The sequence below is a fragment of the Oryctolagus cuniculus genome, chromosome 1 (assembly GCF_051225735.1).
Source record: "Oryctolagus cuniculus isolate XC-2025 breed Fujian yellow rabbit chromosome 1, ASM5122573v1, whole genome shotgun sequence".
Taxonomy (NCBI): Eukaryota; Metazoa; Chordata; class Mammalia; order Lagomorpha; family Leporidae; genus Oryctolagus; species Oryctolagus cuniculus.
In genome coordinates, this window is record NC_142867.1 from 211332628 (window position 1) to 211359271 (window position 26644).

Sequence of the window (26644 nt, forward strand, 5' to 3'; positions counted from 1 at the left end):
GCTTGGGAGGCCTGCAGTCCACACCAGAGTACCTGGTGCAAGTCAACTCCGCCATTTCCAGGCCTGCTTCCGGCTGCTGCTCAACCGGGGAGACAGCAGGTGATGGATCAAGTTCTTGGGGCCTCCATGGGAGACCTGAAGTGAAATCCAGGCTCTTAGCCTCAGCCTGGCATGGGCTTGGCTTTTGCAGGCATTTAGGGAGCAAACTAGTGAATGGGAGATCTCTTCTCTCTGTTTGTCTATGTCTCTGCCCATCTAATTCATCGATTAAAATTACAAAAAATAAAAATATAAAAGACACATCAGTTGGGTGACTATAGTTTACAAAAGCATATTGCATATTTTATAAAGAACCAGAAGAGTTTGAAGATTCCCAGAACAATGACATGATAAATGTTTAAGGAGATGAAAATGCTAATTACCCTGATTTGGTCATTATGCCTTGTGTGCATGTATGGAATTTCCACGTTGCACTACATAATATGTACAATTTTTTTTAAAAGATTGCAGATATTTTCAATGCACCAGACAAAGCTAGATTTTGGGATTCCCAAGTGGGTGTAAACACTTTAAAAGGCATGGGAGTTTTTCTGAGTAGGCTGCGGGAAGTGAAGAGGCACCAGACCCAGCCAGGTGCTGCGGGTTGAAACACCATCGGCCCCTGTCTCTGCTAGGAGCCTCAGCACATCAAGCCCACAGGGATGGAGCAAGGGGACTCCCAATCCCCTTAGCTTCCCCACACTTTGCCATCAGCAGCATTTGGCAGGGTGAGTCCGTGGGTTGCCTCAGTTTCCAAGCTGCTATGACCATGAGCTATTGCTAAAGGTAAAAAAAATAAGAATAATAATAATAATTTTTTAAAAATTTAAACAAATATTCTGTCATCTGCAAGGAGGATCTAGTCAGTGTGACAGACTCAGCCAGGAGCTGCCCCCATGTCCTTGTGGTCTCCCCTCTGTGCTGACGTGACCCCCGCTGCTACAGGCAGCCCTGTGCACTCCTGCGCTGGGATGGCCAGGGAGGATGGTGGGCCCGGAGACTCTATTGTTTGCTTTCCTGATAAAAACCCACTGGCTCAGCTTGGCTTTTGATTCTCACCTTTTGTCCTTCCTCTGCTTCCTGCCTGGAACCAGGATAACTGCCTGGAGGGACCGCGGCTGCCCTGGGAACCCTGGAAAGAGCCACACGCTAAGGATGGAGGAGCCAGCAGATGGCAAACCTTTGAGTCCTTCTTGCCTTTGCCATCTCCCCTCCCCCACCTTTAGAGAGGCAGAGACAACCCTCACGTAGCAGTTCACTTGTTAAAGACTCAAAGTGTCTGGGACTGTGCTGGAGCCTAAGCTGGGAGAGGGAACTCAACCCAGGGCTCTCATACGGGTGTCGAGAATCCAGTTAGTAGAGCCACCACTGCTACCTCCCAGGGTCCGCATTGGCAGGAAGCTGCTACCAGGAGCCAGAGACACCAAACTCAAGCACTCCAATTGGGGTGCAGGCATTTTAACCACTGTCTTAACTGCTAAGCCAAACGTCCATCCCAAAGCTTGTTTATTTGTTTGTTTAAAGATTTATTTATTTGAAAGGAGTGACAGTGAGAGGGACAGATAGACAGATGAGAGAGAGAGGGAGAGATCTTCCACCTGCTGGTTCATTCTCCAAATGGCCACAATGGCTGGGGCGGCATGGGGCCAAGTTAAAGCCACAAGCCTGGAACTCCAGTTGGGTCTCCCATGTGGATGTCAGGGACCCAAGCACTTAGCTGTTTTCTGTTGCCCGCCCAAGCACATTGGCTGGGAGCTGGACTGGAGGCAGAGCACCAGCACTCCAATAAGGGAAGCCAGCATTGCAGGTCGTAGCTTCATTAGCTGTACCACAATGCCAGCCCCAAAAAACTTGAGTTCTTTGGTTTCACAAAGTCACTGCTCCACCCCTGGCTGCTGCCTTCAGATTTCCTGAAATGTAAGGAAATGACCCCTTTTGGCTGTTAAATCTTTGTGACAGTTTCTTTAAGACATGCAGCCAAATACCCTCCTACAAGATCTAGTGCCTCCATACCCAGAAATGCATGCTCTCAGATTGAAAGCAGAATTTCCATGAAAATTGCAAACAAACATTGTCATTCTCATCTTTATACTGCCAAGGCACCTGAGCCCCAATTGTGAGAAAATCTTTGCCCTGGCATGGACAATGGAATTAAGTTTATATTCTTTGAAATCCATGCATAGCTTCTCCATAAATGCATTTTCCAAGGACTTTTGGAAGACCCCTTGCAGAAATAGCACCAGGGGCCGGCACTGTGGTGTAGCGGGTAAAGCCGCCGCCTGCAGTGCTGGCATCCCATATGGACTCTAGTTTGAGTCCCGGCTGTTCCACTTCTGATCCAGCTCTCTGCTATGGTCTGGGAAAGCAGTAAAAGATGGCCCAAGTCCTTGTGCTTCTGCACCCGCATGGGAGACCCAGAAGAAGCTCCTGGCTCCTGGATTTGGATCGGAGCAGCTCCGGCCATTACGGCCAATTGGGGAGTGAAACAGCGGATGGAAGAACTCTCTCTCTCTCTCTTTCTCTCTCTTACTCTCTATCTGTGTGTAACTCTGACTTTCAAATAAATAAGTAAATCTTTAAAGAGAGAGAGAGAGAAATAGCACCAGCCACACTGGGGGGTGTCTCTGAGACTCTCACCAGGGTTCAGCAGGGCACGGATGAGAAAGCGAGTACAGAGGAGCATCAGCAGCAGTAGGGCACTGTGCACTGGCTGGCTGGCTATCAGCGCTGTGAACACTTTGGTACGTGATAAAAATAAAAAGACGTCATGCGTTAAGGACCCATGGCGGGAAGAACAGTGGAGTGTGAGTCCCGATGTTCAAGGCCATGGCTCGCTGGCCACCAGACCTGGGACACGTCATTTGGTTTCTCGGAGTCTCCTTTTCTTTGTTAGCAAAATGAGGATGTTGGTGTGCCTGTCTCATGGGGTGGCTGGGAGAACTGGATTTGATGTTGTCTTGAAGGTGGCTTCCCCAGCATGCATGGCACATAGTAAGTGCTCTACAAATAGGGGCTTTTCGTCCCTTTCCTCTTGCACCCAGGAAGGTCTCACGAATTAAGAGTTGGGTTGACATTGACATTGTGACTCCAGGAATGAAGGGAACTGTAACTGTCCCCAAGTCCTGCCCCCATCTGAGGCCAGAATCTCAGCTGCGATGTCCCTTCTGATTGGAGAGCCAGCCTCTCTCTGCACACTCGCAGGAGCAGGTGCTCACAGTGTCCAAGGTGGTGCCCTCAGTCTCTGGACAGCTCTGCTTGTTATCCAGTCCTGGGCTGGGCTGAGATCTGCTCACCAGGACCATCCTCCCAGGCCCTGTTTTGCTAAATGCTGGACCACATGCAGCCCTCCGTGACTTCCTGAATGGCACAGTTACTTCTGCCACTTGCATCAGGCGGTTCATCCACATTGGTCCACAAGGTCCAGGGTGGCCAGGTCCTATAGCACCCACTCTCTGGAGGTCACACACCAGCAGTCAACTCCAAGGCCAAATCTGATCTATGATGTCTCTTCACTTCACAGTGATTTTAAAAATGGATTTGTTGGGGGCCAGTGCTGTGGCACAGTGGGTTAACACCCTGGCCTGAAGTGCTGGCATCCCATATGGACGCCGGTTCTAGTCCCGGCTGTTCCTCTTCTGATCCAGCTCTCTGCTATGGCCTAGGAAAGTAGTACAAGATGGCCCAAATGCTTGGGTCCCTGCACACATGTGGGAGACCCAGAAGAAGCTCTGGCTCTTGGCTCTGGATTGGTGCAGCTCCGGCCGTTGACACCATTTGGGGAGTAAATCAACGGAAGGAAGACCTTTCTCTCTGTCTCTCCCTCTCACTGTCTGTAACTCTACCTCTCAAATAATAAAAAAAAAAGTGGGAAAAAATGGATTTGTTGGGGCTGGCACTGTGGGTAAAGCTGCTGCCTGCAGTGCCAGCATCCCATATGGACACCGGTTCTAGTCTGGCTGCTCCACTTTGATCTAGCTCTCTGCTATGGCCTGGGAAAGCAGTAGAAGATGACTCAAGTTCTCGGGCCCCTGCACCTGCATGGGAGACCTGGAAGAAGCTCCTGGCTCCTGACTTCAGATGGGCTCAGCTCCGGCTGTTGTGGCCATTTGGGGAATGAATCAGCAGTTGGAAGATCTCTCTCTCTCTCCCTCTCTCTCTCTCTCTCTGCCTCTCTGTAACTCTGCCTTTCAAATAAATGAATGTCTTTATTTTTAAAAAATGGATTTGTTGCCAGCATTTGAAAACCAGATTTCATAGGGTAAGAATCCAGGTTCTTAGGAACTACTTGTCAATACCATCTTCCTTGCTGTACACGAAGAGTTGACCAGAATGGAGTGGAGGCTGCTGCAGACACAGGGGCGCAGTGACCAGCTCTTCACTGTGCTCCTCACCTCTCCACACCGTCCCACACTCACTGGCTCGCCTCATTCCCACCCAATCCCGACTCCCACATGTGGCCAAGTTTGCCACCTGCCTTCCATTCAGCAGGGTCTCCTTGTAGGTTCAGAGTTCAGTTTAAGCCAGGACCAGGGTAAACCACGTCCCCTGGGGCAGCCTGACTTTTTTTTTTTTTTTTTTTTTTTTTTTTTTGACAGGCAGAGTGGATAGTGTGAGAGAGAAAGACAGAGAGAAGGTCTTCCTTCCATTGGTTCACCCTCCAATGGCCACCGCGGCCGGCGCACCGCGCTGATCCGAAGGCAGGAACCAGGTGCTTCTGGTCTCCCATGGGGTGCAGGGCCCAAGCACTTGGGCCATCCTCCACTGCACTCCCAGGCCATAGCAGAGAGCTGGCCTGGAAGAGGGGCAACCGGGACAGAATCTGGCACCCCGACCGGGACTAGAACCTGGTGTGCCGGCGCCACAGGCGGAGAATTAGCCTATTGAGCCACAGCACTGGCTGGATAACACCTTTCAATAGACATTAAAGAAACACTTCTGTGTGTTCTTAAGTAGCATGATTAAGTATTCCATCACAGTATCGCTTATACAAATGAGCAGCTGAGAATGACTTAAATGCACATCTCCTGGGAAGAAGAGAGGTCAACCATAGCATCTCCAGGTCAGGGAGTATTGTGTGGCCATAAACTATAATAGAATGATAAGCCTGTATATTCAGACTTCGGAAAATATCTGTGAGAGCTCTTTACATTGTTCACAGAAATGTATATTATGAAGAGAATTGTGCATGGATTCCCAAAGTGTTTACACCAAAATAAACATAATCATTGAATTCCATTTTCCATGAACTTTTTGAATTTCCCTTGTATTAAGTAAAAATAGTGAAGTTCAAGGTAACATAAAAATACAATGATGTGACTTATGTTTAAGAAACAAAATGCCGACTCTACATCTAAGCGTGGGGCATCAACGCACAGAAAGGGCTGGGGAGAGCAACACACTAAGCTTACAGTCCCAATTTCTGCCAAAAGGGGACTGGATCGTTAGTATTGGTTTCTGTTTTTTTTTTTTTTTTCCAGTAAGAATGTATTTATATATCATTTGGGTTGTTGAAATAAAAGCAAAAGGACAGTTCCCGCTGTGTGTGAAAGCTCATTCCTAAGATCAAGACTGTGGCCACGCAGGAATAAATCACCCTGAATCACTCTCTGTTTGTAGCACGCTGAATATGGCACGCCTGCCTGCGGAGTCCATACCTCCGGGTTTTTTCTGGGATGCTTCCAATTTCAAATGTTCTGTGTCCCCATAAATCCACTCTTTCTCGCCAGACGGAGCCTTCTGATTCTAGGTGTGGAAAACGCAGTCACTGTATCCTTTACACAAATTGGTGTTTCTAAGCAACTGCAGATCAAGGATATATCAAATTTACCAAAAATACACCCTGGAAGCCTCTGTGTCCCCAAACAGGGCTCCATAATGTTTCACTTCTGACCAATATAAATTCTTGTGGGCTCAGCACACAAGGGAAATTCATCCAAGTGTTCCATCTCGGCTCCAGATGGCACGACGCCAACCCGGTTGTAAAGAGCACTCACAGGGCACTGCGCTGCGGGGCTGTGCTGCCTGCACGCCTGCACGTTTCTCCAGAGCCTGAGTCCTGGCACTCCGGCCTCTGCCAGCACCGCTTCACCTCGAGACAGATGCTTGGCTCCGTGGGAGGCTGGGAGGGGCTGCCTGGACCGTTTCCACATCTGGCAGGAGCCTCCAATCCAAGCCAGCAGAGACAAAAGTGGGACCTGGTCTCTGAGCAGAGGGAGAAAGGACTGCTCATAAAATCGCCGTGCCTCCAGGCTAGTCATAACCTGAGTTCTTCAGGATAGCCTGCGTCGTCCTGAGCTGAGAGCCAGGACGTGCTCAGTGGGCAAGCTGGCCACAGAGAAGGGGCTTGCTAGAGTGGGGCCCCCTGAGTTTAGACAGCGATGCAAATGCAAAAACAAACCATAAGGAGATGCCACTTCATACCCATTAGGAGGGTTATTATCAACAGCAACAGACGAACCAAAAAGCAGGCAAACAAGAGGTGTGGGCAAGGATGTAACTCTACAGCTGGTGTTAAAGTGCTTTCTGTGCCACCCTAGACCAACATCATCGTCAGTCCAGATGAAGCAACAGCCGATGGCGCCCTTGGATGGGATGGGTGTGGCTCTGTGCTAGGGATTCAGCAGCTGTCAGGAGGGCAAGCATCACCCCCAGTGTGACAGGGCATGTGTCATGCTGATGTCCTGTAGAATCTCAAGCTTTTCCTCTCTGCTTTTCCCCCCTCTGCAGGGGGCAGCCTTAAGTCAAGTTCATGTGTCCATGCTAAGGCAAAGTTGGAACTACATATGGCTGGCACGCCCACTGCGTGGGGATGGGAAGGATGACTGGGAAGGATGAAGGGAGGGCTGTGGGAGCTGAGGCCCTATGGCGGCTTTGAGGGGTGGGGTGTGATGGCAGAATCCTGTATTGGGCGGGAGAGGTGGGAGGGAGGAAACTGCTCAGTGGCTAAGTGTGGCAGGGTGTGTGTGTTGAAGCAGTAGAGAGGTGGGGGCATATGTTCACAAGATCTCATCCAGAAAATCTCACACCAACCGTGGGAGGTTGCCGTGACCATAAACCATCCGCACAGGTCACGTAGGAGAGTGAGGCTTAGAGGAAGCAATTCATTCAAACTGCTGAAACCAGAGCTGGAACCAGAACCATTCACAAATTCATGCTTTGGCTGCTTGGAATCAATCCGTACACAAAATATGGAGAATTTAATTCTTGAACCCAGAGCAAAGATGCTCAGGCTGAAAATACGAATGCACAAGTGCTGCCCCAGTCAGCTTACGGTTTGTCGGGTGAACACAACATCAGGAGGCGTAAGAATCCGTGTGCTCAGCTGATTCCTTATCCTCTTCAGCTCCCTTTAAAGCTTCCTAAAGCTGCGGAGGTCAGCAGGTGTTTTTGTGTATAGGATTTCATCCAGTCTTGACAACAGCCATGCGAGGTAGATAGCACTTCCACACTCACTTCACAGATCAGGAAACTAAGACTCGGGTGTTCTAGCACCAATGATTGGTCCATGAAATAGCACAGAGAAGGAGCTTATAGCATAGGGAGGTGAGCATAGTGATTAGGCCATGCATCTGGAGATGAATCCTGGTTAGCGAAGGGAAGAATAAACATTAGAATCCTGGCCCAGCTCCAAAGTCTATGCTTTTTGCACCATACAAAGTTATAATATGAGAAGAGGGTAGATATTTGGTGCAGTGGTTAAGACATCACATGGGATGCCCGTGTCCTGTGTTGGTTGCCTGAGTTCAAGTCCTACCTCTGTCTCCATTTTCAGCTTCCTGTTGATGTGCACTGGGAGGCAGCAGGTGATGGCTCAAGTACCTGGGTCCCTGCCAACCACATGCGAGGCCAGGATTGAGTTCTGGGCTCCTGGTGTCAGCTTTGCCCAGCCTTGGCTATTGAGAGCATTTGAGGAGTGAACCAGCAGATGGAAGCGCACACACTCTCTCTCTCTCTCTCTCTGTATGTGTGTGTGTGTGTTTCTGCCTCTCAAATATTTTTAAAATATTTTGGCCAATGCCGCAGCTCACTTGGCTAATCCTCCGCCTGCGGCGCCAGCGCCCCTGGTTCTATTCCCAGTTGGGGCGCCGGTTCTGTCCTGGTTGCTCCTCTTCCAGTCCAGCTCTCTGCTGTGGCCTGGGAAGGCAGTGGAGAATGGCCCAAGTGCTTGGGCCCTGCACCCCATGGGAGACCAGGAGGAAGCACCTGGCTCCTGGCTTCGGATCAGCGCAGTACGCCAGTCGTAGCAGCCATTTGAGGGGTGAACCAATGGAAAGGAAGACCTTTCTCTCTGTCTCTCTCTCTCACTGTCTAACTCTACCTGTCAAAAAAATATTTTAAAAAATACTTCTGCACAGCAAAGGAAGTAATAAAACAGAAAGGAAATCCACAGAATGGGAGAAAATATTTGCAAACTTTATTTCTAAAAAGAGGTTAATATCTAAAATACATAAGAAACTCATATAACTCAATAGGAGAAAAAACAATCTGATTAAAATTGAGCAAAGAACTTCAGTTTTTCTGAGTACATATAAATGGCCAACAGGTACATGAGAAGATGCTCAGCACCACTATTCATCCGGGAAATGCAAATCAGAACCACAATGACGTCATACCTGCTATGATGGTTGTTATTAAAAAGACAGGAGGAGGGGCCAGAGGTGTGGCATAGTGGGTAAGGCTGCTGCCTGCAGTGCCGGCATCCCATATGGGCACCGGTTCGAGTCCCAGCTGCTCCACTTCCGATCCAGCTCTCTGCTATGGCCTGGGAGAGCAGTGGAAGATGGCCCAAGTCTTTGGGCCCCTGCACTCACATGGGAGACTTGGAGGAAGCTCCTGGCTCCTGGCTTCAAATTGGCGCAGCTCCAGCTGTTGTGGCCAATTGGGGGAGTGAACCATCAATGGAAGACCTCTCTCTTTCTCTCTCTGCCTCTCCTTCTCTTTCTGTATAACTTTGCCTTTCAAATAAATAAATAAATCTTTTTTATTTGGATCATCTTCCATAGCTCTCCCAGGCCACAGCAGAGAGCTGGATTGGAAGAGGAGCAGCTGGGACTAGAATTGGCATCCATATGGGATGCTGACACTTCAGGCCAGGGTGTTAACCCGCTGAGCCATAGCGCTGGCATAATAGATCTTTTAAAAATAGGAAAAAGAAAAGAAAGGAAAGAAAAAGAAAAAGAAAAAGAAGAAGAAGAAAAAGGAAAAAGAAAGGCAGGAGGAAACATGTGCTGGCAGGGGTGTGGAGAAAAAAGAACACTTGGGGCCAGCATTGTGGCTGATCTGGTTAAGCCACCACTGCAATGCCATCTGGGTGCTAGTTCAAGTCCCAGCTGCTCCACTTGCAATCCAGCTCCCTGCTAACGTGCCTGGGAAAACAGTGTAGAATGGCCCAAGTACTTGGACCCTTACCACCCAACATGGGAACCCGGATGAGTTCTGGGATCCTGGCTTTGGCCTGGTCCAGCCGCAGCCATTGCGACCATTTGGGGAATAAAACAGTGTATTGAATATCCAGCTTGCTCTCTCTCTCTCTTTCTTTAAAAAAAAATTTCAAAAAAAAAAAAAAAGTGAGAGACCACTTTCACGCTGTTGGTTGGGAATGTAAATCGGTAGAGCCATTATAGACAACATTGTGGAGATTCCTTAAAAAATTAAAGCCAGAACTAACCACCACCAGACCAGCATCCCCCCTCTGAATTGATGTCAGAGAAACAGCATCAGGACTTCCAGACACAGCTGCACTGCCAAGCTCATTGCAGCATTGGTCGCAACAACCAAGACACAGACACAACCTAAGTGCTGCTGGGATGGGCGATAAAGAAAATGCACTGTAAGTACACGCTGGAATGTTACACAGTCGTGAACAAGGAGACCCTGCCATTGGTGACAACACAGGTGAACCCGGAAGGTGCTAGAGAAATCAGAGCAAGACAGGGACTGAATGATCTCACTTGTTCGTGGAGTCTGAAAACATCATAGCCACAGAAATGGAATGGAATAGTGGTTGCCTTGGTCCAGGAGGGGTGGGGAACACTGGGAAGAGGGGCAAAGGGTACAAACTTTTTTTTTTTTTTTTTGACAGGCAGAGTGGACAGTGAGAGAGAGAGACAGAGAGAAAGGTCTTCCTTTTGCCGTTGGTTCACCCTCCAATGGCCGCCGTAGCCGGTGCACTGCGCTGATCCAAAGGCAGGAGCCAGGTGCTTCTCCTGGTCTCCCATGGGGTGCAGGGCCCAAGTACTTGGACCAACCTCCACTGCACTTCTGGGCCATAGCAGAGAGCTGGTCTGGAAGAGGGGCAACCGGGACAGAATCCTGCACCCGGACCGGGACTAGAACCTGGTATGCCAGCGTCGCAAGGCGGAGGATTAGCCTAGTGAGCTGCGGCACCAGCCTGAAACTTTCAGCTATTAAATAAGTTCTGGGGAGTCGAACACATGGCCTGGGGATTACAGCATGGGAAATCTGCTAAGAGAACAGATCTTACGTGTTCTTGCCAGGGGCTGGCATTGGGCACAGCAGCTGAGACTCCTCTAAGGATGACCACACCCAGTAACAGAGTCCCCGGGCTTAGGTCCTGGCTTCATTTTCTATTCCAGCTTTCCACTAATGCCCACCCTGGGAGGCAGCTGGCGATGACTCAAGTAGTTGGGTCCCTGCCACCGAAGTGGGAGACCGAGCTTCAGCCTGATCCAGCCCCAGCTGTTGTGGGCATTTGGAAAGTAAAGCAGTGGATGGAACATCTCTCTCTTTCTCTCTCTCTCTCTCTCTCTCTCTTCAAGTAAATAAAATAAAATTTAAAATTAAAAAAATCTCAACTGCCTTAGAAATGTTCTCTGCACAGACACACATGAAAAGTAGCTACAAGAGATGAAGGCTACATTAACTTACTTGGTTATGGTAACCATTCCATAATATATGTTATTACACTGCACACTTTAATATGAACAATCCACTTATCACAATAAATCATCACCTTGTACATCTTATATGTATGAAGACACATGGAAAATCCATGGAAAATGTACATTACCTTTTAATTCCATTTCCTGTATACTTTTGGAAACACCTTCCTATCTAATTTGTTAATGATACCTCAATAAAGCTGAAAAAAAGCACTTGGCATGGAAAAATCTCGAACACATACAAAAGCAGAAAGCATCGTTTAATGAGCCACCACGTAGCCAGCGGCAGCATGTCTCAACACATGGGCATACTTATCTCATGTGTGCAGCTTCATACATGTAGGATCATCCTGAATCAAAGTCTGCAACTCACATAACTGCACTTGTCAATACTTCAGGAGTTATCTCTAAAAGATAAAAATTGGAAACATATACACAATAACATAACCACACCTAAAAATACTAAAAGTAATCTCTTTTTTTAAAAAAATGTATTTATTTATTTAACAGGCAGAGTTACAGAAAGAGTGGGAGAGAGAGACACAGAGAGACACAGAGACAGACAGAGAATGAGAAAGAGAGGGAGATCTTCCATCTGCTGGTTCACTCTCAAATGACTACAGCTGCTGGGGCTGGGCCAGGCCAAAGCTGGGAGCCTGGATCTCTATCGGGGTCTCCCAAGGGAGTGGCAGGTGCTCTGGCACCCAGACCATCTTTTGCTCCTTTCCCAGGCACACTAGCAGGGAACAGGATCCCAAATGGAGCAGCCAGAACTCGAACTGGCGCTCACACGGAATGCCAGCATCGTGGTCTCCAGGTTTTCTGCCGCACCACACAGCAGTTAAGATACTGTTTGTGGGGACTGGGTCACGTACCAGAGAGCCTGGGTTCAGGTCCTGGCTCCACTCTCCACCGCACTTTCCTGCTAATGTGCACGTACACTGGAGATGGCTCAGCTGGTTGGGTCCCTGCTGCTCACCTGAGAGAACTGGATTGAGTTTTCAGTTCTTGGCTTTAGCCTGGCCAAAACCGGTTGTTGCAGGCATTTAGCAAATCAGCGGATGGCAAATTTATGTGTGTGTATGTGTCTGTCTGTCCCCGTCTCTGTCTCTCTGTCTCTCAACCTCTCAAATAAATTAATTTAAAAAATTATTTCTTTCTACCACCCAGTATTTAGTGTTCCAATTGTATCATACTTTTCAGTTGCTGTATCTCTTCCCTCTTTTTTCTTCTTGGAACAACTTTGTTTTGTTTTGTTTTGTTTGTTTGTTTTTGACAGGCAGAGTTAGACAGTGAGAGAGAGAGAAAGCTCTTCCTTCCATTGGCTCACCCCCCAAATGGCTGCTACAGCTGGTGTACTGCACCGATCTGAAGCCAAGAGCCAGGTGCTTCCTCCTGGTCTCCCATGCGGGTGCAAGGCCCAAGCACTTGGGCCATCCTCCACTGCCTTCCCGGGCCACAGCAGACAGCTGGACTGGAAGAGGAGCAATCGGGACAGAACTGGAGCCCCAACTGGGAATAGAACCCAGAGTACCGGCACCGCAGACAGAGGAGTAGCTTAGTGAGCCGCGGCACCAGCCTTGGAGCAATCTGTTTATTGTTTTTTGGTTTTTTTTGTTTTGTTTTGTTTTACCTTGCAATTAGTGTCCTATATCTAGAGTTGGCCACATTCTGGACTTTACTGACTGCAGCCCTGGGATGTCATTCTACCCAGAGGCTGATTCTTTGCTAAGCTTGGGCCAGTGCCCCGGCTGGGGAGGACAAGCAACTCAACGCAAGGGCAGCATGTTGCTTTGCTAACTTCGCGGCATCAGAGCCCTGACCACGAGCCCTGACCACCACCGTGCTTCGGACCCTGCGGCAGCCCAGACGGCACAGCAGTGAGTGAGCAGACGAAGCACGGGGCAGAGAGCTGTCGAGCAGCCTGCGGAGGAAGCTTCCTCTGACGACAGGAGGGCTACCCGGCGGAACCCGAATGGGGCAGTCACACTGGTTTAGATTTGAAAACGGCTTTGCAATTCGCACAAACCATCTCCTGAGCCCCATATAATCCTTCGATCCAGGTATTAGGAGCTTGTTCTGAAAAGGGAAAGACAGTATTAGGAAAGGAAAGCAACACGACCAGGCTCACGGAACAGGTGGCATCAGTGGTCTCCCGCCTTCAGAAGCCACCAGGGAACCTGCACTGCTGGCGATAGAGCTCTCCAGGAGGAAATGCGACACCAGATGCTGAGTCTGCTTTCTGACACTGCAGCGCTAGGACTTTCCATCCGTCCATCCATCCACCTGCACGCCCACGCATCCATCCATCCGTCCATCCATCCATCCACCTGCACGCCCATGCATCCATCCATCCATCCATCCATCCATCCATCCACCTGCACGCCCACACATCCATCCATCCATCCATCCATCCACCTGCACACCCACACATCCATCCATCTGTCCATCCATCCACCTGCACGCCCACGCATCATCCATCCATCCATTCATCCATCCATCCATCCATCCATCCACCTGCACGCCCACGCATCCATCCATCCATCCATCCATCCATCCACCTGCATGCCCACGCATCCATCCATCCATCCGCTCATCCTTCCCCTTTTTCTTTGTCTGTTCCCCACCCATGAAATGAGAGGACACTGTGACCCCAGCACTAGCCCAGTGCTGGGGACACAGAGCTGAATCAGATGCAAGCTTGGCGCTCAGGGAGGCCAGGGCCGGGGCAAAGACAGCAAGGAGGCAGCAGACGGTGCTCCCTCCTCAAGGAAGCAGGCAAGCTCGGAGTTTGCAGCAGGAAGCAAACTGGGTGTCCGGGAAGGAGTCTCAGAGGCAGTGGCTCCTGAAGCGTCTGGTAGGGAATTCGTAGGAATCTGCTTGGCTGGGTGGAGAGGGTGTGAGGCCGGGAGGGACGAGAAGGCACATGGAGCAGGGCAAATGCAGGTGCAAGGGCCTGGCATCGAGGCAGGGTAGAGGCTGTGGGAGGAAGAGCAAGTGCTTCGGGATGGCCAAGGCAGACGGTGTGAAGGCCCCAGCTGACCTTAGACCTTGGAGGCTCCGGGCACTGTTATTGTCCGAGGCCCCGCCCCATCATATCATGCATATTAAAATTCACCCACATCGCATATTCAACACGAGTTACACAGAGCTATGGAACAGCCGAGGCCAGTCACAAAGACAGGTGACGTCATATGACCTCCACAGACATTTAAACACACATTTACTCATTTCAACCTGGCAACCCTCATGTTTCTCAGTTTTTGGGGAACATCCAAGTTCAGACATACAGAGAGGCTCTGGAAACAGATCTTTCTGGAGCTACCCATGCCATGATAGACTGACTGATCAGGCATCGGGACCCCCGGAGAGAGGGGTCCCAGCCGGTGCATGCACTGTTTTCTACAGAGGGTCCTGGCTGTGCTGTCGGGTTCTTGGCATGAGAAGCCTTGGAGGGCTATATTGTAATTTGTTTAGTGTAAAGCATTTAATTTAAAAATGTTGGCTCTACAATATATAAAATAGCTATTATAAATGCACATAGTGTATTCTATGGCTGCCAGGTTTACTTTTTTTTTTCCTTTTAGGAAACTATAAGTTATACTGTGGTTAAGACTTGTCCCCCCCAGCCTTGACTAAGCCCACATTCTGTCACAGCAATGTCTAGTCAGATGTAACAGCCCCAAGGCAGGTTCAACCCCTGCAAACCAGTCATAACCAGTTTCACAGCACAAGGACCCCGTACGCATGCATTTATCCATTCTAGTGGCGTACTAGCTGCCCGGCAAGTCATTAACGCACCTACCCCATAAGAAGCAGGAAACAGCACCCACCCCGCTTGCATCTCTTCACTGTCTCTCCGGAACAGCAGGGCTCACAGCACTGAGGCCCGAGAACAGTTCCTTTTCCCATTCACCCTGCGTGAAAGACGGAATGGCTTAAGTCCAAGGGCAGCATAGGATGAACCACGTCTTAACCAAAAAGTCACACAGGAAACCAAAGTATGTTTCTACAAAGCGCCACCAGATCTGCCTCCACTTCAGCTTCCTCTCCCCATAGAGGGAGCTCTTGTCCTGGAGGCTGTAGTGGCCAGTTTGGGGGAGGGGGCTGGGGAGCTTTCCCACCAGGGGACTTGTTGCAATCTGCTTGGTTCTTTTCCCTAACACCGAAGTCCCAGGTGGCTTCTCCAACCGCTGAGCATCTTCTGATGCCCAGGAGGAGCTGCAGTGGCCAAGCGAAGAAATGATGCGCTTCCCAACCAGGGACCAGACCGCTCTGTGCTCTCCTGTAGGGTTTTAAGCTGGAGCCAGGGTGGGTGGCCAGAGAAGGAAGCAGCGGGCAAGTCTGAGGGCGGCAATCAGAGAGAGGAGGCCCTCTTACAGCTCCTGAGATGTTGAAGAGAACAGGCCAACCCTGCTTGAAACAAAGCGTGCATTCGCAGGTTTAATGCCGTGTCTGCTCCCCCAGGCCCAGCCTGGGTCAAGCCCTCGTGACCAAGACGCTGAACACCTGGGGCCTGAGGACAGGCAGCCCTGCCTCCTCCAGAGGGCGCCACAAGACTGCCTTTTTCCAAGCAGAATCCAGCAGGCGCGGTGGCCACAGAGGGACAGTTTCGTTGTCAATGGCTCAATGGGGCTGGCAGCCGGCACCAAGGGAGCTGGCCCTGAAAGGGAGCCATCCCAGCCAGGAGAGGAGGGGTCTAGTTTTCCAGAACCAGGCTGAGACCCGAAGCTGGCAGAAGGAGAGACCCCAGGGCGTCCGCAGCTTCCAGTTCCTGGTGAAAATCAGATCTAGCCAGACCTCCTGCCTTATCCAGAGAGGAAGTGAGGCCAGGGAGTGGAGAAGCTCGTCCAGGACACCAAAGCATAGGAGAGGCAGGCTGGGACTGCAGGCCAGCTCTGTCCTGTGTGGCTCAGTCACACAGCAGTGATCGGCGACACTGCAAATCATGATCATAAACACTGCGCCCTTGTGCTGAGCCAGGCACTGAACAGTTTGGGTGCGTGATCACCTCTCAGCCCCACAACTTCCCTGCTGATGGGCGATACCATCCCCATCCTTGCAAGAGAATGAAACGAACCGGGAGGTCAAGGCGTGCCTTGCCTAAGGTCATGGTCATGGTGGCTGTGCTTATCTGCGGGGGGGGGGGGGGGGGGGGTACCCTAAAGGAGGTCCCTTCTCTGGCTTAGCCCGGGGCTCGGCTTAGTGTTGAGAGGATGACAAGGCTACTCTACCCCCTTTCTGGGAGTATGTGATTTTGTTCAGTGACACGGCTTTCTAGAACTGGAAAGTGGATTCATGCGCTGCTCCTGTTTTCACTAAGGATGTTCTAATGAGTTGATCCTTAGCCAGGAAGTTACATTAACCAGGACACCTCTTGCCTCAAGCACTCTGGCTGCTTGATTAATGGGGACTTGGCCATGCCAGCTGAGTGGCTTTGGAGTACACAACAGGGCGGGGACCTAAACTCCAAATCCCACATCCTCATATGTGGTCGGGAAGGGGGCCCTTCAAGATCCACACTTAGGCAGGCCCTGGGGCCCCAGGAGGGCCAGCCACCTCTCTCTTCAGGCTCACAGGACCCATCGGCGCACAGACTAGAAGCTGTCATAGCCACATTTTGAAGCTCACTTGCAACCCAATGAAAGACAAGAGTTCCACTCAGGCCTGGGTCACTCTTGCTTTTCCATGTCCCAAAGCAAGCAAGCAGATAAGGCCATGGGGAAGGATCCTGGGAGGGGTCGGTGAAGATGCCAGAATTTGGAGTTGGTTGCAAACAAAGGCATTGGCAGAATTCACCTCCCCCACCCCCAGGAGCCCTTCAACCTTCATTCAACAAATATTGACTCTGGGCACGGAGCTGACGCGGGAGCAGGATGTTCAAGGCCTCAGCTCTCAAGGAGCCTGCATTCGAAGGATACAGGGGGTGTGGTGGGGAAGCCGGAAACTCAGCACACAGAGAGGGTAAAGTCTGGCGGAACAATAAAACTGCACAGCGTGAGGAAAGGGGGTGGAGAGGACTGTTGAGTGAGTAGTTACCGTAAGAAATTTGAATTTAGGGGCCAGGTTAAGCCACCCACCTGCAGGACCAGCATCCCATATGGGCACTGGTTCAAGTCCTGGCTGCTCCACTTCCCATCCAGCTCCCTGCTAATGTGCCTGGGAAAGCAGTGGAAGATGGCCCAAGTCTTTGGGCCCCTGTCACCCATGTGGGAGCCCTGGATGGAATTCATGGCTCCTGGCATCAGCCTGGCCCAGTCCTGACCATTTCAGCCATTTGGGGAGTGAACCAGCAGATGGAAATTTCTCTCTCTCTCTCTCTCTAGTTAACTCTGCTTTTCAAATAATTTTTTTTCTTTTTGCTTTTCAAATAATTAAAACAAATATCTTTAAAAAAAAAAAGAAAGAAAGAAACTTGAGTTTAGATTTGAATGACGAGAAGGAAAGAAGCAGAAAGAAATGCATTCTAGGTAGAGAGAAGAGAAAGTACCAAGGCCTGGGGCCTGAGGCTGCTTGCCCGTGGGAGGCACTGGGAGCAGTGCTGCTCAGTGGGACGGCCCTGGGAGCCACACGTGTCATCTTAAAATATCTAGTAGCAGAATTTTAAAAAAAAAAGTTTAAAAACAGGTAAAATGAACTTCAATGTGTTTTATTAACCCAGGAGACAAAATCAATAATGATAACAATAAAATACTTACATTCTTTTCTTTTCCCTCTACACTAAATCTTCCAAAGCTGGTGTAGATTAGCAGTATATCCCATGTGGTCCTGAGCCCCAGGCCAGGCGACAGTGTGTGTGTGTGTGTGTGTGTGTGTGTGTTGGGGTGGGGGGTAAGGCCAGGATCAGGAAAGTACTCTTCCGCAGGACATCCCAGGCCGGCTCTGAGGGGCCTGAGGGAGCCGCCCCCCCGCCCCCCGGGGGTGGCAGTTTCTGGAGCAGCTGCCTCCTGGCCCAGCGCCTCTTCCCTGCAGTGGTTCCCAGGAAGCCCAGGCTGGGCACGTGGAAAAGCTTCGTGGCTGGCCCGGGGCCTGGAGCCGCCTCCCGGGCCCACTCGGCCAGGCCCCGTGCCAGGTGCCCGTGTCCGCCCAGGCGAGGTGGGGCCCCTCTGCCAGGCGCCCGGCCCCGCCCCGCCCCTTTTGGACTCCGCTTGGGTTTTCGGGTGCAGACAGGTCTGCATACCTCTGAAGAAGCCAGCTCAGGGCTCATCAAAGCCGGCGAAACCAAGCCGGGACGTCGGCCCGCAGTTCCCGCGAGCGCCACGAGGGGCGCCAGTGACCAAGGCCCGCGCGGGCTGCCTCCCAGGACCCCGCGCAATCCTGTCCTTGTCCCCCTCCCTGCTTGGCCCCCAGATGGGGCTGGCCCTGCTGAGCCCCCGCGCACGCGTCAAAGGCTCTCCCTCCAGCCTCACTCCTCACCCAGCAGGACCATGCCCGCAGTGATGGCCGGGGTTCCCTCGTTTTCTGGGCCCTGGGCCCCTGCCAAGCTGGTGGGGAGGGTGCCAGCAAGCCAGAGACAAAGGAAGTAGCCTGGCCCCGGGAGGCCCTTCTGCTCGGGGCGGTGATAGGTGGAGACAAACAACGGTGAGTCCAAAGTCTGTGCATTCGAGACTGGAGCCAGGAACAAAAAAGATTCCACTGTTCGGATGTTTTCCACCCGGAGGCTGAAATAACAGCAGAGGCCTGGCTGCCCACGTGGCGTCTGCGGCCAAAACAGGACCCACATAATAAGGGCCTGGATCGGGAAGGGCCTTTCCCATTGCGTGGTGCAGTGTCGTCACAGCAGCAACAACAGAGCTTTACAAGCTGACGTCGGGACCCCGTGGACGCCGTGCCTCTGCCGGCTGCACATTCCTGTACCTTCCAACTGTGTTCCCGAAACACCGCCTTGCCCAGCCCGGACTGCGGGGAGGGAAGGGCCAGACCCAGAGGCACCTAGACCCGGCTGAGCCTGGAGGAAAGATCAGCACCTCCCCAGCGGCTCCTCGCCTTCCCACAGGGAGGTGGCCGTAGTCTTCCTTCCAGAAAATGTGTTCCTGGGTTGCACGTGACCATGAGACCATGCTCTCGCAAGGAGGCCCCCAACTGCCAGGGAAACAGACAGGCACGGGCCTGCTCACCAAGGAGCAAACTATCTGACCTCACGAAGATGTGGGATGGGATGGGATACCTCTGCACCTGGGGGGAGTCCAGTTAGGAGGATGTGGAGACAGCGAGAGCCTGTCTCGGTGCCAGCGACCGCAGGGACAGGGCCACACAGGGCAGCCCAAGAGGGCAGTCCGGAAGGGGCCTGGGGAACCTGGAGGATCTGGAAAGTGGAGGAAGAAGGGCTACCTTTTTTAAATTATTATTATTTTATTTGACAGGCAGAGTTAGACAGTGAGGGAGAGAGACAGAGAGAAAGGTCTTGCTTTCTGTTGGTTCACCCCCCCAAAATGGCTGCTACGGCTGGCGCCCTGCGCTGATCTGAAGCCGGGAGCCAGGTGCTTCCTCCTGGTCTCCCATGCGGGTGCAGGAGCCCAAACACTTGGGCCATCCTCCACTGCCCTCCAGGGCCACAGCAGAGAGCTGGACTGGAAGAGGAGCAGCTGGGACTAGAACCCAGTGCTCATATGGGATACTGGTGCCACAGGCGGAGGATTAACCAAGTGAGCCATTTGAAAGACAGAGACAGAGTGATATCTGTTTGTTTCCTCTCTAAATGCCTGTAACAGCCTTGGCTGCGCCAGGATCTGAAAACTCAATCCAGGTCTCCCCCATGGGCGGAAGGGCCCCAAGTACTTGAGCCATGGCTGGCTGCCTCCCGGGGTGCCTGTTAGCAGGAAGCCGATCCCAGGCACTCTAACACGGGACGCAGGTGCCCTAGGCAGCGTCTTACCCACTGTGCCCAACTCCCGCCCCCAAGAGCAGCCTCAAAGTCGGTGCTTCGTGTACCTTCAGTAGGCGCCATAGAAAAGTCTTGCAGGTACTTTGAGTGGGTTTGGTCCTCGCAGTCACCCTCGGAGGCAGATACACATTCACAACTCTGAAACTCCAAATTCCCCAAAGCTCTGAAAAACGGAAAGCACCTAAATTACTTGTTTGATCATAAAAGCCAATTTGAGATCATCTGAGTCCTTTTATCTACTCAGTGTGGACATTCATGCCAATCCTGCAAAAAAAAAAAAATGGTAACTAGTTTGATACTTGGGGTGCTGCCCTAGACTCCAGTGAGGTGTTATGCAATATGACAGCATTTCAAATAGTCTGTGAGAAATGGAACTAAAAGATAAATTGGAGGGGTTGGCACCGTGGTGTAGTGGGTAAAACTGCCACTTGCAGTGCCAGCATCCCATATGGACGCCGATTCGAGTCCCAGCTGCTCCGCTTCCGATCTAGCTCTGTGCCATGGCCTGGGAAAGCAGTAGAAGATGGCCCAGGTCCTTGGGCCCCTGCACCTGCATGGGAGACCCAGGAAAAGCTCCTGGCTCCTGGCTTCAAACAGGCCCAGCTCCAGCCTTTGTGACTATTTGGAGAATGAACCAATGGATAGAAGATTTCTCTGTCTATTCCTCTCTCTCTCTATCTCACTGTGTGTATGGGTAACTCTGCCTTTCAAATAAATAAATAAATCTTTTAAAATAATAATAATTATAATAAAGAGATAAGTTGAAGGGGCCGGCGTCGTGGTGCCACAGGCTATGCGGCCACTTGTAATGCTGGTATCCTGTATCCCAGTTCAGGTCCTGGCTGCTCCACTTCTGATCCAGCTTCGTGCTAATGCACCTGGGAAGGCGGCAGGTGATGGCTCAAGTGCCTGGGTTCCTGCTACCCATATGGGAGACCCAGATTTAGTCTCCAGCTCCTGGTTTCAGCCTGGCCTGTCCGTGGCTGTGGCAAGCATTTCTGAATGGATGTCTATCTGTCTCTATCTCCCTGCCTTTCAACAAAAAGCAAATAAAAATTTGAATTTTTAAAAAAGATTTTATTTATTTATCTGAAAGGCACAGGGACAGAGAGAGAAGGAAAGAGAAAGATGAAGAGACATCTTCCATATGCTGCTTCACTTCCCAAATGGCTGCAAACAGCCAGAGTTGAGCGAAGCCGAAGCCAGGAGCCGGGAACTCCTACTGGGTCTCCCTTATGGGTGCAGGGACCCAAGCACTTGGATCATCTTCTGCTGCTTTCCCAGGCCATAGCAGAGAGCTGGATCAGAAGTGAAGCAGTGGGTTCTCGAACCGGTGCCCATATGGGATGTGGGTGTCACAGGCAGCGGCTTAACCTACTGCACTACAACATCAGCCTCAAATGTTTTAAAATTATGCAATTAAAAGATAATTTTATTTTGGTGCAGATTTTGAAATCCATGCATAGTTGTTTCATAATGTGTATTTGCCATGAATTTTTTAAAACCTCTTATATGCACAGATTAAAAAAAAAACTTTCTGCACCCAAAGAAACTCATCTTCCAACTCTGTGTCTACAAACTTTTGAAGTACCCTCATACAGAGTATGCATTTCTTTAAAAAGAAGACACACCTGTCGAAAAACAGAACTATCCTGAATCCTGAGCCACACCTGGCCCATGCGGTTTTGAGGAAGGGACTGTGGACCTGGGCTGGCCAGGGCAGCCAGGGTGCTGGGGCACAGAGATCCCCAGTGTCGGGCTGAGGACTCTGCTCCAGAAGTTTCAGACAAAGTCTGCGATGCTGTGCAGCAGAGCCCGGGCTGAGCCTGGATGATTGGAGACAGTGGTGCATGGGCCATTTCCAGCCCACGGATGCAGAGACGAACTAGCTGAGGAGGAAGCCAGAAGGCCAAAGACACTGTTGCACCCTTGAGAGATGGCGCCGTCTCCAGAGTGTGGGACCCAGCCCCCGGGGGCCTGGCCAGCTGCTTGGGCACAGGGACTCTGGGGTCTGAATCCAGAGATCCACAGCTCTGTAGCTAATTGCTGTTTCTCTAAGCAGGTTTCCTCTTGTGTGCTGTGGAGGCAGTAACAACATCTGCCTCCTGGAGCTGCTGGCACTACACGAAAACATGATCTACAGAAAGCACTTGGCAAAGTGTCAGGAACTCAGTGAGCATTCATTGGATGTTAGCACTCACTGCTGTGGTCCTCCCTGGCCCATGGCAGAGTGGGGAGAGGGGGTTTTGTTCCTCGACCCCCAGAGGATGGCTGAGACCACAGATAGTACCTAACCCTGTGTGTGCTAGGGTGTTTCCTGTGCATACAGATACAAATTTCATGCCTTTTCCGTCCTCTCTGACGTACTTACTAGGCAGTGTCACCATCACTTTTGCAGACTGAGATGCAACAGTGAAACCAAGACAGATTTCCTTTTCCTTCTTCAGAGTTTCACAGGCAGATGTTTGTTCTTACCATAAATCTTAGCAACCTCAGCATATAGTATTTTTCCTTTGCTTACCACATCGTGAACTTCCGCCTTTCCACTTAAAGGAAGCATCTCCTACAGTGGACATTGTGATCCAGTGGGTTAAGCTGCAACTAGAGTTGCCAGCATCCCATAGAGCCTGGGTTCAAGGGCCCACTGCTCTGTGGTTCAGATCCAGCTTCCTGCTAACGCACCTGCAAACGAAGCAAATAACAGCCCAAGTATTTGAGTTCCTAAAACTCAGTGGAAGACCCGGGTGGAGTTCCTGACTCCTGGCTTCTAGCTGTGGCCTGATCCAGCCCCAGCTGTTACAGACATTTCAAGAACAAACCAGCAGATGCAAGATCTCTCTCACTCTCTCGCTCTCTCTCTCTCTTTCAAATAAATGAATAAATCTTTTAAAAAGGAAAGAAGAAATATTCCCTTCACAGCTTCTCCTGGGCATATCCAAATTGCATGTTAGCACTTTGGGTCCATTATTAAGTAAAGTAAGGGTTCCTGGAACACATTCACTGTGACGCCATCACAGTGAATCCGATACCTGAGGTGACCAAGGGGCAGGTAGCACATAGAACGTGGATACGCTGCAGAAAGGGACAATTCACATTCCGGGTGGGGCAGAGAAAGATGGCTGGTGGCTGCAACATACTACTCAGAATGGTCTGTGACTTAGAATGGATGAACTGGGCACCAGCGTTGTGGCATAGTGGGTAAAGCTGCCACCTGCAACAGCGGCATCCCATATGGGCACTGTTTTGTGTCCCAGATGCTCCACTTCCATTCCAGCTCCCTGCTAATGGGCTGAGGAAAGCAGCAGAAGAAGGCCCAAGTGCTTGGACCCCTGCCGCTTACATGGGAGACCCAGATGAAGCTCCTGGTTTCTGGCTTCAGCCTGGCTCAGCCCTGAGTGTTGTGGCCACTGGGGAGTGAACCAGTGGATGGAAAATTTCTCTGTGTCTCTCCCTCCCTCCCTCCCTCCCCCCCACCAACTCTCACTTTCAAATGAATAATCTTTTCTTTAAAAAATGTGAATTGCTTGTATCTGGAATTTTCCATTTAATACTTTTGGCCCACAGTTGACCTCAGGTAACTGAACCTGCAGAGAGCAAAGCAGCACATGAGGGCGGACTGCTGTATTTTCAAGGACGGGCATGCAGGGGTACTTCTTGAGGAGTTCCTAATCTCAGCATGCATGTGATGGGTATTTTTGGATTACCACTTGGTTTTAAGTAATTTAAATTATTATTTTTTCCTCCATTAAGACAATCACAGAATGACTTTGTTTCTCAAGATTTATGTATTTATTTGAGAGACAGAGTTACAGACAGAGAGGGAGAGACAGAGAGAGGTCCTCCATCCACTGGTTCACTCCTCAGATGACCACAATGTTCCTGGAGGTGGGTCAGGCTGAAGCCGGGAGCCAGGAGTTTCTTTTGGCTCTCCCACACAGGTGCAGGGGCCCAGGCACTTGGGCCATCTTCTGCTGCTTTCCCAGGCCATAGCAGAGAGCCCGATCGGAAGAGGAGCAGCCAGGACTTGAACCACTGCCCTGGGCTGCCAGCACTGCAGGTGGAGGCCGAGCCTACAAAGCCATAGCGCTGACCCCAGAGTGAATATGCTTAACACCACTAAACATAAAAATAACTCAGATGGTAAACTTTACATTTTGCCTATTTTATTAAAAGTTAAAATGTAAAAAAGAAAAAAATTGGCACATATATATTAGGGAATAGAATGTAAAAGCACATGAATAAAATAAGATTTCAAGGAATTTCTAACCATTTGGGGGTGAGGGTCGAGGAGGGTGTGGGTTGAGTGTTGGCAGAGCAGACAGGGGACCTGTCTGCCATGTTCCTGAACTTGGCCCAGGGTTAAGGAGTCTGATGAGTTTTGCAAACAGGGGTAAATCAAGCTGTACAAAGCTTTAGAACACTGATGCTCACACACATTTCAGCTCCCATGCTGAGCACGGGGACGGACAGCCGAGCGTGCCTAAGCTCTCCTGGGGAATAGAAGATCAGTGTGAAGAGACAACAGTAACAGCCAGAGGATATAACAAGCTCTAGGAGGTGTATGCAGAGTTGAAGAACACTTGGAAGAAAGCCCTCTGCCTGCAAAGGGTCGTGGGCAGTTGGGGAGTAGAAGCACAGGAAAGCAACACTGAGTAGGTTGAGCTTCACCAGTTAGTGGTTTTCACACTCAAGCGTGCAAGGCCCAGCTTGCGGGACCTGGTACCCAGCGTCCGAGGTGGGGCCCGCGAACACGCGCTACTGAGTTTGATGATGTTGTGGCTACTGTGCAGGGAGAACACTGAGCTAGATCCATGAGAAAGGGCATCCCAGGTGATGGGGCAACTATGTGCAAAGGCGCGGAGTGCAGAAGCAACAGGTGTTTAGAGAGCAACCAGCAACTGTGTGAGGTTGGGTCACGTGGGCTGCCAGGTGCCAGATGATGATGGATTCGTGTGCCAAACCAGGGAGTTTGGACTTGATCCTGGACATGAAGGGCAGCCAAAGGAGGCTCTAGCGGAGGGAAGAATGCGAACAGATTGGCAGTTGAGCGAGATCACTCTGGAGGGCCAGTCGGGTGGGGGAGGAGAGAATGATGTTCTGAGTCCCGCCAGGAAGCTGTCACAGCCAGCCTGCCAGGTCCCACCAGCCTTGACCCCAGCAGTGGGGAGAAGTCAGAAGCCCAGACAAGCAGCAGTGCATGGCAAAACAGCAAGGCAGACGCCCACCGAGCAGACACTAAGTAGCGAGCATAGGACCAAGTGCACCATCTCATCAAGTTGTCCTAACAGCTTGCACTCAGAAGTTGGCATTGAAACTCAGCGAAGTTCAGAAACTGACCAGGGTTAGGACAGAGCCGGGTTCCAGCCCAGTGGTGAGACCCACTCTCTCTCTACCGCTCCACATTCCTGCACAGATGGGACTCTTCGAGAGCTTACCTCTTTCCTTCAGGGGCTGTGTGGAGAAGGTGTGTTGTCTCTCTGTGTGTGTACAAGTTGCATGGAAGTGTAGATTGTGTGGAGGTGTGTGTGCACACCTATGGTGGGTGTAGGTGCTCAGCCTATCCATGCTGGCTGCTGATAAAGGTGCCCCCGATACCCTCCTGTCCCACTCGTCACTGGAGGTATAAGGGTCTCCTTGAGAAAATCTTCAAGAGGACAGGGAGAACCAGGGAGGGAGGGTTTTGCCAAGTCGATGGAGGTAGCAGATCAGGCTCTGGGGGAGAAGGATGGCACCGCGACTGTGAGCTCCCCTGACTTCACTCTGAATAACTCTCAGATCCTTGGGGGCCAGTGGAAGAGACCAGACAGGCAGCCCTGTAAAAATTCTGGGATCACAGGTGCAGTGGCGAGCTCTTATTTGCCAGGTGGAGAGCAGTGTTGTTTTCTTTTTTTAACACCTAACTAGGAACCAGCCAGAGAGAGAGATGCCGAAGAGTGAAAGGGGAAAAGAAAGCAGGCAGGGAAGGACTCAGTAGCTTGGAATCAGAAAAAAACAAGCTCAGGAGTCCCAAGAGCCAGGTTCTGCTGTGTGACCTTGGGCGCAGCCCTTTCCCTCTCTGGGCCTCGATTTCCTCAACCAGTCAAATTGGGTGGATAGATTACCTGTTCTCCGAGCTCCCCTCCAGCGTTGCCATTCTGCGTGTTTCCTTATAAACGTACCTGAGTGTGACTTTTCCAGGAAAGCGTCAGGTATTTCAACAGGCAAGCTTCTGTTTGCCCAATACTCTTTGTCAGCCCTCAGCGGGTTGTGTCCGCCTTTGTGTCCAGGGGATTTTCTATGATGTGTGCATTTTCTAATTTCTACAGCTTTATTTCCTTGTTCATATTGGTTGACTGTTTTTTTTTTTAAAGTAAATATGCAGTCCCATGCCAACAGGAATATCCTGTTTACCAGAGCCTCCTTTTACAAGGTACCAGCTATTTGAAAACATTTGTGAATTGCCACATCAGAATAATCTTATGATATGCAACTCTTTTTTTCAAGCAGCATTATTTATTCTCTTGCGTGTAACCATAGAGTACAGTAGAGCACCATAAAAAGTTAACATCCAAAGACCATGATCATGCTGACCCGCTTCCTTTCTCTCCTTCTGCTACAACTAAACGCTGCTGCCTCAGTACCTTCAACAACAGAAATGCATGGGCTTACCAGTTTGGGAGCCTGGATGTGTGTGAGTCCAGGTACGTAAGGTACCAAGAGGAGTCAAATCCCCTGAAGCAGAATGGCAGTGGCCAGGGCCTGGAGGGCGAGGGGAATGGGCTCTATTGCCCAACGGGTACAGAATTTTGGTTGAGGAAGCTGACAAAGTTCTGCAGACAGG

The 26644-nt window shown here is 50.7% G+C and overlaps 1 long non-coding RNA gene across 2 annotated transcripts; it reads right to left on the reverse strand.

Moving 5' to 3' along the window:
• Nucleotides 1–9222: 9222 nt before the first annotated feature.
• Nucleotides 9223–26073, reverse strand: LOC138847439 (uncharacterized). Of its 2 annotated transcripts, XR_016224686.1 has the most exons (5): nucleotides 25926–26073; nucleotides 22346–22506; nucleotides 19872–19987; nucleotides 14746–14857; nucleotides 9223–13019 (listed from the first exon to the last, which is right to left on the reverse strand). It is a non-coding gene; the product is annotated as an uncharacterized LOC138847439 (long non-coding RNA). The 2 variants fall into 2 exon arrangements; XR_011385271.2 differs by having other exon boundaries at nucleotides 9223–14857.
• Between the last annotated feature and the right edge of the window lie 571 nt (nucleotides 26074–26644).